This window comes from Ursus americanus, chromosome 24, assembly GCF_024610735.1.
Source record: "Ursus americanus isolate L20-20 chromosome 24, mUrsAme1.1.p, whole genome shotgun sequence".
Lineage (NCBI taxonomy): Eukaryota > Metazoa > Chordata > Mammalia > Carnivora > Ursidae > Ursus > Ursus americanus.
Genome location: NC_142150.1, coordinates 7,310,551 through 7,330,019, shown reverse-complemented (window position 1 = coordinate 7,330,019; position 19,469 = coordinate 7,310,551). Strand labels below are relative to the sequence as shown.

General features: G+C 46.0%; 1 protein-coding gene and 1 non-coding gene across 7 annotated transcripts in view; both read left to right on the top strand.

Moving 5' to 3' along the window:
* Positions 1-19,469, top strand: part of SERGEF (secretion regulating guanine nucleotide exchange factor) — a 217,676-nt gene that overhangs the window by 157,302 nt on the left and 40,905 nt on the right. The gene's annotated exons all lie outside the window — the stretch shown is intronic.
* On the top strand, positions 4,974-5,079 carry LOC123791691 (U6 spliceosomal RNA). The gene has a single exon (XR_006779479.1). It is a non-coding gene; the product is annotated as a U6 spliceosomal RNA (small nuclear RNA).

The window sequence follows — 19,469 nt, the reverse complement described above, 5'->3', positions numbered from 1 at the left end:
AGTTTTGACACTTTCTAATGGTGTTGACCTTTGAGCAAGTTACTCAGTCTCACAGGCCCCACCGTTCCTCATCTGTAAAACGGCAAGAATAATTATTTCCCTTGCTGGGATTATTTTAAGGTCGTTCTAAGTAATGTGTGTGAAGCAGCTGGCATTGTGCCTGGTCAGGGTAGGTCCTCAGCACATGGACACTATTATTCTCCCGATCCTTGCCAATCTACCAGGATGTCTGTCTGCTGTAGTGATACGGAAGATACAGGGTATGGGACTGATCTGTCTTGAGCCCATCAAACTCTAGAAGTGCCTTTTTGAAGTAAATCTATTCTCATTAACTTTAGAAGGGTGCAGGGGTTTTTGCTTTACCTCTAATAACGGAGGCCTGAGACAGACTTTTCTTTTGTAGATAAACTTACATAATTTATATCAATACCAGAGGTGCTGCAAAGCAATAAATTAAGGATCATATATGGGTGTTATGATGGTAAATGCCCACAGTCTGGAAATGCTTTTTGGATCATGTAGGTCTGTCTTTTTAAAATACGCATAGAATTTGAATAGGCGGACAGGCGACATTTCATGGAGGATCAAAGGTACAGAGGTAAGACAGTGTAAGATATGCTTGGCTTGGTTAGAACAGAAACTGTAATTGCGGGGGGCGCATACATGATAGGGGTAGAAAAACAGACTTTCATATAGAGCTTCACATGTGTATTTGTGTGTAAACATACACATATTACTCTAATATCCTACCCATGTACATTGCTAACCTAAAATCCTTAGTTAGAAGTGATCACAGGCATTGGCTGAATAGATCTTAATGCTTTCAGCCCTCCTCTGTAGGAAGGCAATGTGATGTAGAAGAAGGAATGCTGGACCAGGAGTTAGGAGACTCAGGTATTGCTCTTGGTTCCACCCCCATTGAGCAGTGTGACTTGGACAAGACGTATAACTTCTTTAGGCCTTAACTCATTTACAAAAACAGACCACTTTTGGCAAATCCTTTGGAACTATTAATCAAGAGCCTTGAAGATGCCCATCCAATTTCATTTATTAATTTATATCCTGGAATTGTCTCCTAAGAAAAGACCTTAAATATGGAAACAGCTTTATGGTTAAAGGAGCTCATCATAGTGTTTGCATAATTTAGTAAAACTAGAGACTGCCTAAATGTCTGATAATTGGGATTGGATAAATTATGGTTCATCTCCTTGACTAATTTGCAGTATTTACCAAGAGTACCAGCGTTGGTCATGTAAAAATGAAACCAAAAACGCATCTATAAAAAATACATATATAGTGGGAAAAATCATACTTCCCAATGTAGGCAACATTGTTGATATCGTCCAGGATCCTTCATGATCTCGCCAGTCACTCACACCAGCTACCCCTGTGCCACCATTTGCCAAAGATGGTGACCTTAGGACATTTTCCCAACAAACACCATGTGTGCTTTTGTATGTCCTGTTCATTCCTTCTGAAATGCCCTTTCCTCCCTTGGCCAGCAGGCGAATACTTACTCTCGTTCCAGGCCAGCTGTAGATTTCCCTGACTTCCTAGAAAAAGTGAATTGCGCCTTCATCTCCGTTTTTGTACATTTTGTAAGAAGGCTCTAACATGTCTGTAATCATGTTAGTTTTCCGTGTTTGTTTTTGTCTCTGCACATAGACTGGATGCCCCTTGAGGGTCAGAACTGTGTGTGTTTTTTTTAAGATTTTATTTATTTGTCAGAGAGAGAGCACAAGTGGGGGGGAGCGGCAGGCAGAGGGAGAACCAGGCTTCTTGCTGAGCAAGGAGCCCGATGTGGGACTCGATCCCAGGACCCTGGGATTATGACCTGAGCCAAAGGCAGACGCTTAACTGACTGAGCCACCCAGGTGTCCTGGTCAGAACTGTGTTATTGCCAAATGCCCACTGCTTAGCAGAGGGCCTGGCATTTAATGGGTACTCAATACATGTTGGTTGAATTGTTTTTCACTTTTTACTTTTACTTTCTGCTTTTCCATGTTCTATGCATATTTTGTAATGACCATTCATTATCCTTATAATGGAGGACAGATAACAGTAATTCATTTACCCATTTATTTTTAAGGAGGTGACTGACTTAACTCAAAGGTTCTCAAACCTGGCAATGCATCACAGATACCTGGGAAGCTTATTAAAATTCAGATTCCCATGTCCCGGACAGGTGTCCCAAATCCCAAAATCCAGGGCAAAGACCTGAAGTCAGTATTGGTTGGTTGGTTTTCTTAAAGATTTATTTATTTATTTGAGAGAGAGAGAGAGAGAGAGTGGTGGGGAGGGGCAGAGGGAGAGAGAGAGAATCCCAAGCAGACTCCAAGCTGAGCATGGAGCCCGATGTGGGGCTGGATCTCACGGTACTGAGATCATGACTTGAGCGGAAATCAAGAGTCAGATGTTTAACTGACTGAGCCACCCAGGTGCCCTGGGAATCAGTATTATTTACAAGCTACTTTGGTACTGTGATGCTTAGCCATGTGTGGGAACCCTTGACCTAACTACCTCTAAGGTGCTTTCAGCCTAAACTCTGTCTGGTTCTGGGAGTCTGCTGGCCCTGCCCCTGCTGCCCTCAGAGGCTTCAGCATGAGGGCCTTGTGGAGCAGCAGACCAGACAGCGGAGAATAACTGTCATCACTACATTATCAAGCACCTATTCTTTGCCAGCGACTGCTTTACATACAGCATTTCTTATCTGTATAATACTTTGAGGTCAGTGTTATTATCTCCATTTTACAGATGAGGAGACTGAGGCAAAGAAAAGTTAAGTGTCTTACTCAAGTTGAAGCAATAAGAACACAGTGGAGCTCATAGTTGAATGTTGTTCTATCAGACTTAATAAGCCCAGGAACTGGAACCTCTGTTACCGCCCCTTCTCTTCCTCTCTGCCCCCCACAAAGCACCCTCCGTGGGCCAGGTGCAGCCCTGCCGTGTGCAGATGGGCGGGGCGGGGGGCGGGGTGGGCGCTGGAGCCCTTGGCCTGTGTGCAGATGTGTGGGATTAGCATGCGTAGTGGGCAGCCATGTGCCACAGAGGCGGAGGCTGGGCTCACCAAATGTGCTCTGACGCCCACCCACCTGCTTCCAGGGTGCAGTGAAGCAGTGGAATTCAATTTGCAGCAGTGACCTAAGAGGGGCTATTTTTAGTAAGAAAGTAGGTCAGGGGCTGCAGCGGTGCTGCCTGAGCAATGAGCAGCCTCCCCTCTCACCGGGAGGCTTCTTCACTTCTCACGCAGCCAGTGTAGAGGTGAGGAAGGCACATCTGACATCCTCACAGGACTGCAGTTGTAATCGTCACCGTGGGGCCACTTGGTGGAGGACAGGGAGGCACGCATGCACATCTGAAACGCGCTTGTCTGGGATTGCCTAGGGTCCTGGCCCCAGTCTTCCTCCAGAGATTAGAATCCCTTCAGAAAACATCTCGAATATGGTAGGAGGCTGATGAATTGCACGCCCGCTACGTGCCAGCTGCTATTCTGGGTTTGATATGCATTATCTCATTTAGTCCTTACAAATACCCCTGCAAAGTAGGTATTATTATCCCCAATTTGCAGATGTGGAAACTGAGTCACAGAGAAATTAAGATACTTACCCAAGGTCACAGAGCTCATATGCAGTAGAGCCACATTTTGAGTCCTGTTTGTGATTCCAGAGCTGGTGATAGATGACCAGGCCATCAAACCATGCTGGGGGTGATTTTAAATTCCCACTCTACCTCTGCCCCATACTGTTTGGTACTTCAGACAAAATCGTGCAGAGATGGCTTCCTCTAGCTGGACTTACCTGAGTCTGACATCCTTTTCCCTCCAGAACACGGAAGGGTACCCAGGACACAGACCTGCTCCCTAGAAAGAACAACGCACATCCCTACATACTGCTGCCCAATCTCTGAGGCCAGTAGTTGCCAAAAAAAACCCAACCACCTGATTTCCCTGGGCCTGGAGTGTCTCGAAATCCTCTGCCCCACTTGCTCTGCCACAGATCCGTGGCAAATTGCAGGGCACTCATTGGCGATGCACAGGCAGACACGAGCTTGTTAACAGAATGTAGTAATTGACATATCGTGATTCATTATGCACAGCACGGAGGACTCTAGCAGAAGCCCACTTTGTGGCCAACCGCCGCTGGCACCACCAGCCTTGAGAATTTGTTCCTGGCTCTGTTCTGGCTCTCCAGCTGGAGAGCACCATACCTTCAAGGGCCAGAAGCAGCCTGAGGCTGCTATCTTATCCTGCTCCCTCCCTCCTGGCAAGGAGTGAGGATATTTCCCCTGCCCCCAGGCTGCATGACCTTGGAGGGAGGTTATTTGTTCATTCATTCATTCAACAAACATTCTGAAAATGTGCCAGGCATGCAGTGGGGAATGAGACAGATAGCCCCAGCCCTCAGAGAATTTATAGTCCCTCTCTGGGCCTTAATTTCCTTATCATCAAATGGGTAGGAAAGAAAAAAACTGGATCGGTCAATATCTTCTAGCTCTAAGATTTCAGAATCTGTAGTTCTGGATTATAAACATTTATTATTGAGTCATAGTGTCAATCTTAGTCATTTGTATCCAATGCCAAAAAGAAAAAAATAGAATTTCAGAATCTGGATGGGAACCATGGACACAAGCTAATTCAATTTCCTCACTTACAGATGAGAAAAATGAGGCTAAAAGAAGGGTGTGACTTGCCTGGCATATCAGTGACAGAGCCAGGGTGGGGAGGCCAGTGAGCTGAGCCTGTCTCTCCTCCAGTCCTCCCGAGGCCCCTTCCCCACCCAACCCTGCTGTTGCACCCCTCCTTGGAACCCTTTCTGTATTTAGCTTCTCTAACACTGAGCTCTGCTGAGTCTCTCCTGCCTACCTCTCTAAACACTGCTTCTGGGCTCCCTTACCAGCCTCAGAGCCGGGGGCCTGCGAGTGGAAGAGGAAGGAGTAGCTCTGGTAGCTGGGCCTCAGAAGGTAAATGGAATTGGGTGCTTGCTTTGGCAGCACATAGACTAAAATTGGAATGATACAGAGAAGGTTAGCAGGGCCTTGGACAAGGACGACACCCTTATTGGTAAATGGGATTGGAATTCGGCAAGACTACCAAAAAGCAGGATGCGAGGAAATTGAGGCAGAGCATGTAGTTTGCTGTCAGAGGGCTCCAACAAGCAGTCTGGCCAAACCTCAGTGAACTGAAAAAGAAGGAGACGCAGTGGAGATGGCTGGTAAGTAGCTCAGAGCACCTGCAGAAAGGCCTACCTCCGCTCAAGCCTCAGAACCTCTATTCCTCTGACCTTTGCATGTCACCTGCATTACCCAGTGGAAGGAATCTAAGGCTGGACGGACAGAGGATCTTTCCGATACTTTAGTGAGGCAGGGGAATTGAGCTGCCCGTGGAGAAGTCAGGGGCAGGAGGCTCAGCGCTGCTTCAGTGACCAGAATGTCCCCTCCTGGGTGGAAAAAGATGCTGTAGGTATAGCAAGGCTTTAGCCAACGTGAAGTGCTTGTTTGCTGCTTTTTCTTGCCCTTCACCGCAGTCTGGGAACCTGTACCTTGAAGCGCTGTCCTTGATTAATTAAAGTTTATTGCCCTGTAGTGCTCCCCTAGGATGGAGGTGGTCAGAGGTAGGAGAGGGCGAAGAATACTGTTTTTGATTATGAAAACCTACATCCATTCAGTATATCCGGTTTAGTCTTCTAAATTGATCTGTGCTATTTTCCACACCACACTTTTGTAAAAAATATTTTTCCAGTAGGCACATCACATTGTCCTGAAAGAACTACCCAGTCCATGTGCATAAAATATGTCCTGTGTGCATTTATAAATGCATATGTAATGCTTAAAAGTAAATCATTCTGAGTTTTTTGAAAAATGACTTCAAGTCATGTGGCTGGGAGTCTGAAGCATGGACTCTTGTGTGTCCTTGGGTTAATGTTCACTTTTTGCCCGTCTGCTCTCGGACCTGCCAAGTGAAGGAGATGGATCTGTGGTTTAATTCACCTGGACTGGGAGCCAGTTCTACCGAACCACTTGGGATAATGGTGAAATGTACTGATTCCTGGGCCCACTTGCACATTTGTGGAATTGGTACTTGAATACTTGAAAATTTTTAGTCCTAATAATCTCCCAGGTGATTCAGCCAGGTGATTCCAGGTGATGCAGCCAGGTTTTGAGCAGTTGTCTTCCAAGAACCCCATCTGGTTCTGATGTTCGGAATCCTCTGCCTTCTTTCTCTTGCTCAGTTTCCTGATTTTGTCTTCGCCTTTTTTCCCTTGCTGTACTGCTCCCTCTCAGGAGCAGGGCCATATCTTGCCCACCTCTGTTTCTCTGGCATCCAGCACAATATCAGGCACAGAGGAGGTACTTAGTAAACAAAAGGAGGGAACAGATGGGCTTCACTACCACTCTGCACATCTGAGTAATTTCCAGAACTCTTCCTGTAGACTCAGTCGTTGTAAGTCTTTTGATATGGTAAATAGAAATACAGATTTCAGAACCTAACAAAACTGGATTTGAATCTCACCTCTTACTGTGTAGTAGTTTGTCCCAGGTCATTTGATCTCTTTAAAATGCAGTTTCCTTCGTTATAAAATGTGAATAATAGCTCTTCTTGCTCACGGTATTTGTGAGGATTAACTTCCTGCATGAGAATACGCATGTAAAAGTTCTTGACATAGTAGAGTAGGAACTCATTTCCTTTGGCTGCTTTCTTCCTTTATATGGCCACTGGTGAGTGATAGGAAAAGGGGAGACTCAGAAGAGTGGATCATCCGCAAGCAGGCCAAGAGAATGACATGTGGTCCCTTGTTGTCTCCTGGCTCCCTGGGACCCTGAGGCTCTGACTGAGGCGCAGGCACCTTGGTGCATCCCTGCTTGCCTAGCCCTGGGCGCATCAGAATTCAGACTTAGAATCCGACTGCAGACGCAGTGTGTTCTCTCTCTCACTCTGCTACAGGGACGTAGAAAAAGAAGTAGCAAAAGAAATTCAAGGAACTATTGTAGGTTTGGATTCCCCATGCAGGCCCAATGTCTGGACTTACCGTGAGAAACCCGAGTTCATTCAGAATGGTTAGTTCCTGGGGCCAGAGATCTTAGGGTTGGTTTTGTTAGCACATCAGCTCCCCTCTCCACATACTCGGTGTTGGAACTGCCACAGCATGCTGCTTTTCATAAAAGTCTCTTTTTCAAACCAAGTCCAACTGTTTCAGCCCCAGAAAGGCAATCAGATTAGCTCTCTCCTGGGCAAAATGGTAAATGATCACTCCACAATGCCTCCAGTACCACAATAATCATAACAGCCACCCCTTACCCAGTGCCTGCTATGCTGGAATTTTCATGACATCACTATGAGTAGGTATGATTAGCTCCATTTTACTGGGCAGCAGGTGGTAATTAAGACTATAGACTTTAGAGTCAAACGGGTGCAAATCCCCCATCATGTTTTATCCAGCCCCCTCTGAGTCTCAGTTTCTTCATCAGCAAAATAAGATTAATAATGTACACCCCATAGTATGAGGAGGACTGCATGAATACCACATGCATGGTACTATTGAACTAGTTGCGCCAGTCATTTAAAATCACAAACTAGGATAAATGCTACGAGAGAAAGGGACAAGCTGCCATGAGAGCATATAATAGGGATCCTGACCTATTTCCTGAGGAAGTGACATCTGAGCTGAGATCTGAAGGGTCATTAGCAGTTTATTAGGTGAAGGGAGTGGGTGGGGTTGGGCAGAAAGCTTTATAGGCATATGTACCAATATGGCCCCGAAGGTGAGAGGCAGCTTAGTGCTTTTAGAGAACTGAGAGGCTCAGTATGACTTGAGTGTAGAGAGAGAGGAAGAGGAGAAGAGAAGAGACTGGAAAGGGAAATCGGGGCCTTGTTAAGGATTTTTTTTCTTTATTCTAAGAGCATTGGGGCCATTGAAAGCTTTGGAGCAAAATATGTGTGTGTGCACATGTGGAGAGAGATATGACCAATTTGATATTTACAAGAGATCTTTTTGACAGGGGTCTTGAGAATGGGTTGGAGGGTGCAAGAGTGGTTGTGGGAAACCAGGTCAGAGGAGGCTTTGCATTTGTCCCAGTGGGAAATAATGTTGGGCAAAGCTGGAGTAGTGATGGCAGAGATGAGGGATGAGGGGGGTTGAGATATTTAGGAGGTAGAATTGGAGGCCTGGATGATGGCTTAGATACAGCTATGAGGAAAGAGTTTAAAGAACAACTTATCAAATGCAACACTCAAAAAACAAAAAATCCAGTCAAGAAATGGGCAGAAGACATGAACAGACTTTCTACACAAAGAAGATCTACAAATGGCCAACAGACACATGAAAAAATGTTCCACATCACTCGGCATCAGGGAAATACAAATCAAAACCACAATGAGACACCATCTCACACCTGTCAGATGGCTAAAATTAACAAGCCAGGAAAAGACAGATGTTAATGAGGATGTGGAGAAAGAGGAACTGTCTTACAATGCTGGCGGGAATGCAAGCTGGTGTGGGCACTCTGGAAAACAGAATGAAGGTTCTTCAAAAAGTTAAAAATAGAGCTACCCTACAACCCAGCAATTGCACTACTCGGTATTTATCCAAAGGATACAAACATAGTGATTCAAAGGGGCACGTGCACCCCAATGTTTATGGCAGCAATGTCTACAATAGCCAAAATATGGAAAGAGTCCAGATATCCATTGATAGATGAATGGATAAAGAAGATGTGGTATATATATATACAATGGAATATTACTCAGCCATCAGAAAGAATGAAATCTTGGCATTTACAATGGTGTGGATGGAGCTATAGGGTATTATGCTAAGTGAAGTAAGTCAGAGGAAGTCAAATACCACATGATTTCATTCATGTGTGGAATTTAAGAATCAAAAAGATGAACATAGGAGAAGGGAAGGAAAAATAACATAAGATAAAAACTGAGAGGAAGACAAACCATAAAAGACTCTTAACTATAGGGAACAAACTGAGGGTTGCTGGAGGGGAGGTGGGAGGGGAACGGGATAACTGGGTGATGGGCATTAAGGAGGGCACATGATGTAATGAGCACTGGGTGTTATCCAACGGATGAATCACTAAATTCTACCCCTGAAACAAATAATACACTATATGTTAACTAAATTGAATTTAAATAAAAAATTTTAAAAAACCCAACCACTAGGTTTCCTGCCATTCTAAGTTTAAAAAAACAAAAAGGGTGGAAGAAAACCTGGTTTGGGTAGAAATATCTTGATCTGAGAATCTGAACACACTGTGCTCGAGGTGCCTCTTAGACATCCAAGCGTATTCCATGCATGTTCCATGGTAGGACACAATGGCCTTGGAATGCCTTTGGGTAGTCTGACCCAGATCCAGCCTCTGTGGGGGTCAGGCTTGTTTTAGTCCAGTTAGTCTGAGGACTCCTAGTTTGCTTCCCCTCGTGGTTCTGTTTCCTTACCAGAATATCCTGAAAAGGAACACATGAGCAAATTCAGCCTATGATGTCTGACCCATGGCGGGTCCTCATGGTTCTGTTTCCTTACCAGAATATCCTGAAAAGGGACACACGAGAGAATTCAGCTTGTGAAGTCTGACCCATGAACGGTCTGGGGAGAGTCTGCTCCTTCAGGAGAAACAGTTCAGATATTGATGCATGTCGTTTGAGGTGCTTTTTTCCCCAAATCTGTGTGTGAGATACTTGTGTTTGATGGGTGTTCTTTTATTCATTTCTTTATTCATTTATTATTAAAATATTTGCTCTTAATATATATCTACAATGGGGCAGGCACAATGCCAAGTCAGAAAGGACCCCTGGTTCTTTGGGAAGTGACATCCCCAGAACCCATTTGGCATTGCTGTTCCTGTGATCACAAGGGTGCCAGCAGGATGCTGCCCTTTCTCCGAATACTAAATCTCTGGGATGCTGAGCTGCTGACTTTTATCGAGGGGGCATGTCCTTGAGTTCAGAGAGTTGGTTTGTCAGGGGCTCCCTCTGCAGCTGCGACTCCCAGGTCTGTATCTGGGCCTCCTGTCTTTTGCAGAGTCTCCCTAGACAGTAACTACATCAATGCCAGTTTTTCACTTTGAATGGGGCTCAGCTGGGCAGTCTGAGCCCCACTGCCCACCCTACGCCTGTGCCATGTGCTCTGGCTTGTTGTCTGAGAGCGTCTCTTTGTGTCCCTGTGAGGGGAGAGAAGTGGCAGAGCAGGCTTTGTGTCCTCCCGTGGAATGGTCGAGGAAGTTCAACCAGCCAGTGGGGCGGGTGTGGGGGGAGGGGAGCAGCAGAGTGACACATCCAGCCTTGGCAGCGCGTGATACGGTTTATGAATACCCAAGTGGAATAGATACGTGCTCCAAGAACATGTCTGCCTGGTGAAAATGTAAACCCATGAGCTACGTGAGCGATTACCATCATCAAAGGGAGCATAGGCGTCCTTTTAAAAATCCTCTAGTATATTTAACGTGCAGTGAGGGAGGGGAAAAGCTATGCCAAGTCAGGTACTCAAGGAAAGCTGACCTTCTCTGTGTCAGTGGAACATAGAACCTCTTACAACGGGAGCAGATGGTGGGCCCCTGTTAGGGGAGATGTCCCTGCAGAGAGCTGACCATGTGTCAGGTGGGACAGAGAGACTGCTTCCCAGGGTGGGATGGTGGGCTGAGAATTGCATCTCTGAAGATTCTCTGATTCCTGGCTTTGCCTTTCATCTTGACGAGTAAGTCTGTCAAGGACTTGAAGGGTCCTTGAAGTCAGAAGCACCTCGGCTAAATCCCAGTTCCACCTCTTCTAACTGTGATTTGGGCGAGTTGCTCTCTGCACCTCCTTCTCCCGGTCTGCCAAACCAGCTTCATGATGCCTTGCAGAGCTGTGTGTGTACCAGGGCCAGCTGAGTTAAGCTTCGCAGCCAGCACCCCAGGGTGTAAGAATGGGCGAAGCCTGCGGTGCCTCCCATCAGCTGTGAGCTCTTTGGTGTGTGCGCGTGGCCTGGATCCGCATGCTGTGCCCAGAACATTTATTGCCCCCAGAGCACATATGCAGGCCGTGTGTCAGCTCCCTGGCGGCCTGGAGGGGGCAGGGACACACTGTCCTGTTTCTGCCTGAGAAGACACCCGCTCAGCAAGCAGCCCACCTGGCTTAAGTTTCTCCAAAGAACTCACTCCGTCTTCATTACAAAAGATCCTTTCATGTGCCCAAGGTGGCACATGGCTTGCAATTCAACCCCCTTAAGAATTCTGGCGGTGTCCCTTTTTCATGCCAGCTCTGTCCTAAAGCCGATTTCTGTCCTAATGTACTGGATAAAATCCTGTAGCATGTTTCTGATGCTGCCTTAGGAAGTGCACACTGTTTTTATTTTCCAGGGGAACATTAACAAGCTATAGACTAGCCTTTGAATGGAGCCAGCACAGTCGCTGTAAACTCAAGGCCATTTGCTGCCTGCAAATCCTTGGCACCCCAGGCATGGCTCTGCCTTTATGTGTCACCATGTAACACACTTGAATCATGCCAACCTGAAGACGCTTGTCCCCGTTTGGGGTACTTACCACAGATATCGTGGTTCCCAACTGCACACCCAAGGCAGAGTTACGCTCACTGGTTATTTACTCCTCCAGCCTCCCTGCAGGCTCTGCAGGTGGAGTTCTTTTTTTTTTTTTTTTTTTAATCTGTGAAGGTTTTATTAAACATATACATTATCATAGTATCAAGTGCTATTATACAGTTTTTTTATAATAATATTTTTTTATTATGTTGGTCACCATACAGTACATCCCCGGTTTCCAATGTAAAGTTCGATGATTCATTAGTTGCGCATAACACCCAGTGCACCATGCAATACGTGCCCTCCTTACTACCCATCACCGGTCTATCCCATTCCCCCACCCCCTCCCCTCTGAGGCCCTCAGTTTGTTTCTCATAGTCCGTAGTCTCTCATGCTTCATTCCCCCTTCTGATTACCCCCCTTCTTTATCCCTTTCTTCCCCTACCGATCTTCCTAGTTCTTATGTTCCATAGATGAGAGAAACCATATGATATTTGTCTTTCTCTGCTTGACTTATTTCCCTTAGCATTATCTCCTCCAGTGCCGTCCATGTTGCAGCAAATGTTGAGAAAGATTTTTGATAGCTGAGTAATATTCCATCGTATATATGGACCACAACTTCTTAATCCAGTCCTCTGTTGAAGGGCATCTCGGCTCCTTCCACAATTTAGCTATTGTGGACAATGCTGCTATGAACATTGGGGTGCATATGGCCCTTCTCTTCACTACGTCTGTATCTTTGGGGTAAATACCCAGTAGTGCAATGGCTGGATCATAGGGTAGCTCAATTTTTAACTTTTTAAGGGACCTCCACACTGTTTTCCAGAGTGGCTGTACCAACTTGCAGGTGGAGTTCTTGGCCCCTTTATTCAGATGAAGGGAGCATGGCTCTTGCAAGGTGCAATAGTCTGTGAGGTCACACAGCTAATTATTGGCAAAGCTGTGTTTCAGTTCCTGGTCTTCTACGGGGCAGCCTGACGGTAAAAACCCCATCCAGCATTCACATCTCACCTCTGATGTTCATGAGCCGTGTGACCTTGCACAAGCTAGTGATTGATATTACAAGTAGTGATTAATATTAATAGTAACAGTAAAATTGGCAAAGCACCTGGCGCGGTATAGGTGTTCTCCCACCATGTCTCCCTGCTTTCTCACACTAGACCTGTGAGATGGGTTTTATTATGACCCGTTTTACTGAGAAGCGTCCTGAAATTCAGAGAGCTAAAGTAACTTGTCTGCACCTCGGTTTCTCTATAAAATGAGAATATTGCTCCCTCCCTGGGAGGGTGATCACGAGGACTGGATGAGGTCAGGTGGGTGCACTGCCGAGCACAGAGCCTGCCGCAGAGGGGGTGCTCAGTCAGTGCTCCTCTGCCCTCTCTAGTTCCCCCTCTGCGTCCTAAGGCAGTGGTCTTTCCACTGCATCCCATTTAATATATTTAGAGGCTGAGGTCATGCTGAAGTCTTCTCCCTAGTTTTCTTCATCACACCCCGCCAACCCCCCAGAGGACACTTGCAGCCTCTGATCTGAGTTCCCTGTCAGATGCTGCCTGTTTAGTCTTTTGCCAGTTCAGGAAACACCATCCTTCCCTGGCATGCTGCACCACACCCCTGACATTTGCTCCAGGGCCGTGTTCTGGAACGCTAAAGCCTATTCTGGCCTCTCCAGCTGCAGGGCTCTCCCCTTTCCTGACTTTCTCTAAGGCAAATACAGCTTGTTTTCCTTATTTTGGCATCCTGCCTGGATCTTTCAGGTTGTTGTGTTGAGTTTCACGAGGGGCCACACATGGAAGTGACCTAGAATCCAGGTCTCCTGACTCCCGGCATCATGTTCTCCAGCTTATGATAATTTAATGTTTAAGAGGAGTATGCCGTAGGTCAGGGGAAAAAATAGGAGCCCTGTCTTTGGGGATTCTCAGAAATGGATTCATTTGGCTTTCAGTAAAAATTTATTTATGCAGCACCTGCTTTTTTTTTTAAGACTTTATTTATTTATTTGAGAGAGAGAGTGAGAGTGAGGCGAGTAGCAGAGGGAGAGGGACAAGCAGACTCCTCGCTGAGCACAGAGCCTGACATGGTGCTTGATCTCACGACCCTGAGATCATGACCTGAGCCAAAAACAAGAGTCTTAACTGACTGAGCCACCCCAGGCCCCAGCCCCTCAGCACCTGCTTCGGCCAGACCCGGTGTTAGTAGCTGTGGTCTTGAAGGAGTCAGGTCTGTCTTTCACGGAACTCATATTGTATTGTGAGAGGTCAATGACCAAAAAATAAGTCAGTAAGATGATTTTAGATTTTAAGTACCATAAATGAAATAAATAGAGCTCTGGGATGGAGAGTAACTGGAAGATATTTTGTGCATTTTGTATAGAATGGTCAGGGAAGGACTCTTGGAGAAGGTGATATTTTGAGCCGAGATGGCAAGTGAAAAGCCAGGGCAAGGCATTCAAGGCTGAGAGAGCCATGGGAGCAAAGACCCGGTGTTGGAAAGAGCTTGGCCATTCGAGGAGTAGAATGGAGGTCAGGATGTCTGGGGCACACTGTGCCGGAGGGAGGAGCCATAAGATCAGAAAGCATGAGCTGGATTGTGTTGGGCCTCGGAGGCCACAGAAGAGTTTGGATTTTTTTCCCCCTGGGATTAGTGGGAAGCCACTGAAGGGCTTTAAGCAAGGGAAAGGTGTGATCTTAAAGAAAACTGAGGTGGCTAAGTGGAGAGCGGATTGTAAAATGTGAACAGGGAAGCAGAAATACGGGTTAAGAGGCTGTTATAATAATCCAGGAGAGTGACAATGGCCTGGACGGGGTTAGGACAGTGGAGACTGTCAGATACATTTGTGATTATGTTGAAGTTAGGGCAACAGGATTTGACGAAGGGTTAGATGAAGTAATCCATTCCGCTGAATCTGCTCAGTACCCAATTCGTGTATATCAAGTGATACCTAGTTTCAGTTCCTAAACCGGGAGGACATGTTGACAGGTGACAGACCTCACTGCCAGGACGCACGTCTGCGAGTTTGCAAGACTGTAGGTAGGGGCCAGTGCTTGCATCTCAGAAAGACATCTTGGAGAAGTGAAAAAGGGAGACGTTTTCAAAGAATTCATTCATTCTTGAGTCCTGTAACAAGTGCCTTATCTGTGGCTGGTGTTCTACTTTTGGCAAACAAGATAAGGCTCTGCTCTTGAGGGCCTCCCCTCTTGGGGGAGATAGAAATATAAATAGATAAATCTCAGTCTGTATCATGGCAAGAGGACAAACAAGGGAGTATAGGACCACGAAGGAGAGGACTAACTTTTCATACGGTAAGTCAGGGAAGCCTTCACAAAGAAACTAGGCATTAAAAGGGGTTAAGGAGACAACTATCCTTTATATATCAATAAAAAAAATTGTAGTTAAAAATAATACAACTAATAGCCAGGAACAACAGTTTATGACCATTAATATCTATTTGTTCTCTACTTAAAAAGGGGGCAGGGGTGGTAAGAAGAGAGAGCATTTCAGAAAAAAAGGAATAGCATTTGCAAAGGCCCAGAATCCTGAAGGAGTGGGGTATATTCAAGAAACAGAAAACACCTCAGCATGGCTAGGGTATAGGGTGTGTGGGGCGTAGGCACAGGCTGGTGTTGAAGGTTGGTGACTGCCCTGTGAAGGGTCTTGTGTGCCGTGTTGACAGTGTTGGACTTAATGGTTTAGGTACCAGGGGACCAACAGAGATTTTAAAGCCAGGGTCTAGTTGGTAGAAAGCAAATAGCTCCCCCATAGACCACCAATCAGTCAAATCCCCATTTCCTACTGCATCTGGATGCAGCCTCAGAAATGTTCTCAACACAGCACACCGGGTGGTCACTTCCAGTCAGCCAGAACTGGCAGAGGATGAGGCCTATTCTCCATTCCCCAAAGAAGACGAGTCTGTGTATGAGTTGAAAGGGGAAGGTGTTTAGGACCCAAAACTATCTTGTACAGTTGTCTCATCAGCCACAAGTATAAGTTGCCTACGTTGTGTAAGACGTGGTAGAGAACGGTGAAGGGAGAAGTAACAATCTAGTCTGAAGGAAGATATTTCTGAGTGTGGCCATGGTTGTAATGAATTCCAAGGGGGTGGTGCTGAGGCAGAAAGTACTAGGCTTTCAAGGAGTTCCAGTGCACTAGCCCTGGAATGGATGCCTTTGACTGGTAGGGATGTGTAGTGCTCCAGTAAATGCAAGGCTTTCTTGTCCAGCTGACATTGGTGCTTTCTCCAGGAAGCGCTCTTAAAGGGGCCATGTTGCTCCTTTGAAGAGAGTAAAATGTCCTGGGCCAATGGACCAGGAAGTGACCATTAGTCTGGGAACTCGGTCATGGCCATGGTTGTCTATGCCAGTTCCGTATCCCTGGCACCTAACACAGGACCTGAGTAAACAAACAGGGCAAAGAAAACCAATGAACCAGCCAACCAAACATGGGTTCTAAGCCTAGCTCTTGCACCTCTTTTCTCTCAGCCATGTAATGACTTGGTTGGTTTCCACAGACCTTCACTGTTCTGTCCTAGGATTCTCGGATAATGCACAGAATGGTTCAGAGCAAGCCAAGTCATCGCTTGTATTTCTGATAGTCCTCAAATGTAATCAGAATAAAATATCAAAATTAAACACTACTTTACAACATCTCAGATATGCCTTCTAAAAACAAAACCTGTGTCTATCTCTGAGTTGTGAAGAAAATGTATTAGGTTATATTAAACAGCAAGATTGTCCCTTTTGTAGGAAAAACATATGAATTAAGTCTTGTCTTCCTGACTGGGGATTTTAATTGGGATTTCAGTCAATTTGATCTAAATTTGAGCATCCATCCAGAGAACATTTATTGACATCTGCTATGAGCAGGGTTTTGTGCTAGGCATGTGGGAGATAGGAGGATGATCAAGATACCAGATGAATGAGATCCTTCCAGGCAGGAACTGACGGTCTAGACAGCGAGATAAAACACATACATACTTGACTGTGACCTCAGTTGGGCAGAGAATAAGCTGGGACAGGCCGGATCCAGGGCCAGGGAAGGTCAGAGGAAGAAATCCCTTCAAGTACATCATTTAAGCAAGAAGTCTGTCTTTTACCACACCGTGTAGGGCTTAAAATCCCGGAGCCATCATGGCCATGAGGACGTGCTCTGTGGCTGCATGGAGCTCCCAGTCAGCCTGCCACCACCAAACCAAGCACCTCAGCCCAAGCTGTTGTTGGCAGGGGAAAATTGCCTCAGGCACTTAGCCCTTGGCTTTTATTTTTATTTATTTGTTTATTTATTTATTTATTTTAAAGACTTTATTTATTTATTTGACAGAGACAGCCAGCGAGAGAGGGAACACAAGCAGGGGGAGTGGGAGAGGAAGAAGCAGGCTCCCAGCGGAGGAGCCTGATGTGGGGCTCGATCCCAGAACGCCGGGATCACACCCTGAGCCGAAGTCAGACACTTAACGACTGCGCCACCCAGGCGCCCCAGCCCTTGGCTTTTATGAGCAATGGGTGCACTGCTTGGCCAAATAAGGTGGCCCCTTTTTATGGCTCACAGCCTTGGAGTTGATTTCAAGAAAAGGTTGTTGACTTTAACAGGAATTTATATTCTTTCTTTTGTAAGACTGGAAACTGTTTGCCCGTGTGACCTTCTCTGTCTTGGCTGCTACTGAAATTCAGGATGTAACTACAATGAGTGCATCTGCTTTCTGACAGTTACCCCCGCAGTTACTCGTCCAACCCTTCGCTGTGCATGGCCCTGTGCTAATTGGGGAGGAGACTCACACAGGCCCCGCCCTCACGTGTGAGCCAAGCCCAGGAAGGGCTGTAATACCAGCTGTGAGAGAGGGCCAGCTGAAGTACCAGCAGTCAGAGGAGAGAGTTTGCTTTTAGGCTGGGGCATGGAGGGAAAACCTAAAAGAGATCCATGTGATATGTGATTTGGACCTTGAAAAATGTAGGGATCGTCCCCATTGAAATCGGTGTGGTAGGTTTTCCAAAATAATGACAAAAGCACTGAGGAAGCAGAAAACTCCAGGCATGTTTAAGAAATGGAAATACTTCACTTTGACTCTAACAAAGGGAACATAAAAGGGAATAATGCTTTTTAAGAAGTTGGGGCCTCTCTGAGTCAGTTCAGGCTGCTCTAACAAGATACTATAGACTGGGTGGCTTAAACAAACCTTTATTTCTCATGGTTTTGGAGACTTGAAGTTCAGGATCAGGGTGCCAGTATGGTCAGGTTCTTGGTGAGAGCCCTCCTTCTGGTTCACAGATGGCCATCTTCCTGCCGTGTCCTCACATGGTGGAGAGCAGAGAGAGAGGAAGCAAGCTTTCTTTTGTGTCTCTTCTTATACGGGCACTAAGCCCATCACAAGGGCTCCGCTCTCATGACCTAGTCACCTCCCACAGGCCCACCTGCAAACACCGTCACGCTGGGGATTAGAGTTTCAACGTATGAATTCTGGGGGGACACAAACACGCAGGGCGTGGTAGGGCCAGATCACGGAGGGCTCCCTTAAGTGTTCCAGGGTGAGGCAATTGTATATTTAATTCTACAGGCAATAAGGTGTCACTAATGGTTTTTAAGCAGGAATATGCATAAAATCCTAGGGTTGAAAAGGACTTTGGAGATGAGCCAGTGCAGCCCTTTGCCTCACACGTAAAGACCAAATCCCAAGAAGGGAAGTTAGCAACCCAAGGTCAGGCAGCTAGTTGATGACGGAGCTGGAGCTGGAGGTAGGGCCAGAATCAGATCTTCTGGATTCAGATACAGTGGTCTTTTCCACTCCAAGATGAGATCTGTGCTCGGGAGATTCATGAGTCGTTCTGGTGGAGGTAGATTGAGGGAAAGGGAAGGGCGACAGGGAAAGCCTGGGGAGGCTTTTATATAAAGTTCCGAGGAACGGAAGCACCCGGGGTCTTTAATCAGGGCCATGGCAGTGGGTGATGAGAAGGGGCTGATGGGAGAGACAAGGCAGAGGTCCAGTCAGCAGGGTGTGCGTGTGGAAGGCAAACAAGAGGGAGACTTCTGCTTGTCCTCCTTTGGTTTCTGTTCTTTACCGGATTGTACCATTGGGTTCCTTTTGGTAAGCTACCTTGAAGTGAGAAAGAAGGGGTACAAATCCAAAATAAATATATCCAACAAATTCAGTATTTCCTAAGTTGAGCCTTTTTGTAATTTTTTTCTCTTCTCTTCCTTTCTTTCCTTTCCTTTTTTTTTTTTTTTTTTTTGGTCCCTGTTGCCTAGAGGGTCTGGTTCTTTTCCAGAACCTGGCCTTCTAGGTCTTACGTCTTCAGGAATATGATCCATTTCCCAGCTACCACTCTGGCTTCATGGTTTTACAGGTGGGATATGGGAACTGCCATCATCATCTGAGCGTCTCTGGTTTTAGGTTTCCTGCCAGGCCCTGTGAAGATGCAATCTTGTATGACTTGCGTCCTATCCCATGACTCTAGGTTTGGAACCAAAGCGAAACAACCTTCAGCGGAGACTGAGCTCTAGAATATGCCAGGTACCTGGCCTGAGGAAGGCACTAGGGTGAGCTCTAGTCATCTGGGGGCCTGGCCCCAGGTCTGTAGACCCCTTGCCGCAGAACCTGGAGAACATTAAAATGCAGATTCCTGGGCTCTATCTTGTACCTACTGAATCAGAATCTCTGGGGGCAGGAGGACAGGACTCTTTTTTTTTTTTTCCTTCAGGACTTTATTTTTGACAAGTGCCCCTAAGTGATTCTTATCAACCTAAAGTTTGAGACTCTGCCTTAGATCACTTAATTTTTTTTTTCTGGGCTTCAGTTTCCTTGTTTGAAAATGGAGAAATTATGTATTCAATTATTATGAAAATAGAAAAGCACTTTGGAAAAATGCTAAAAGCTTTTATAAAAATTATAACATATAATTACTATATATATTACTAAGCTGACAATCTTAGGATCAAGAAAGTTTGAGACATTTCTCAAAAATACAC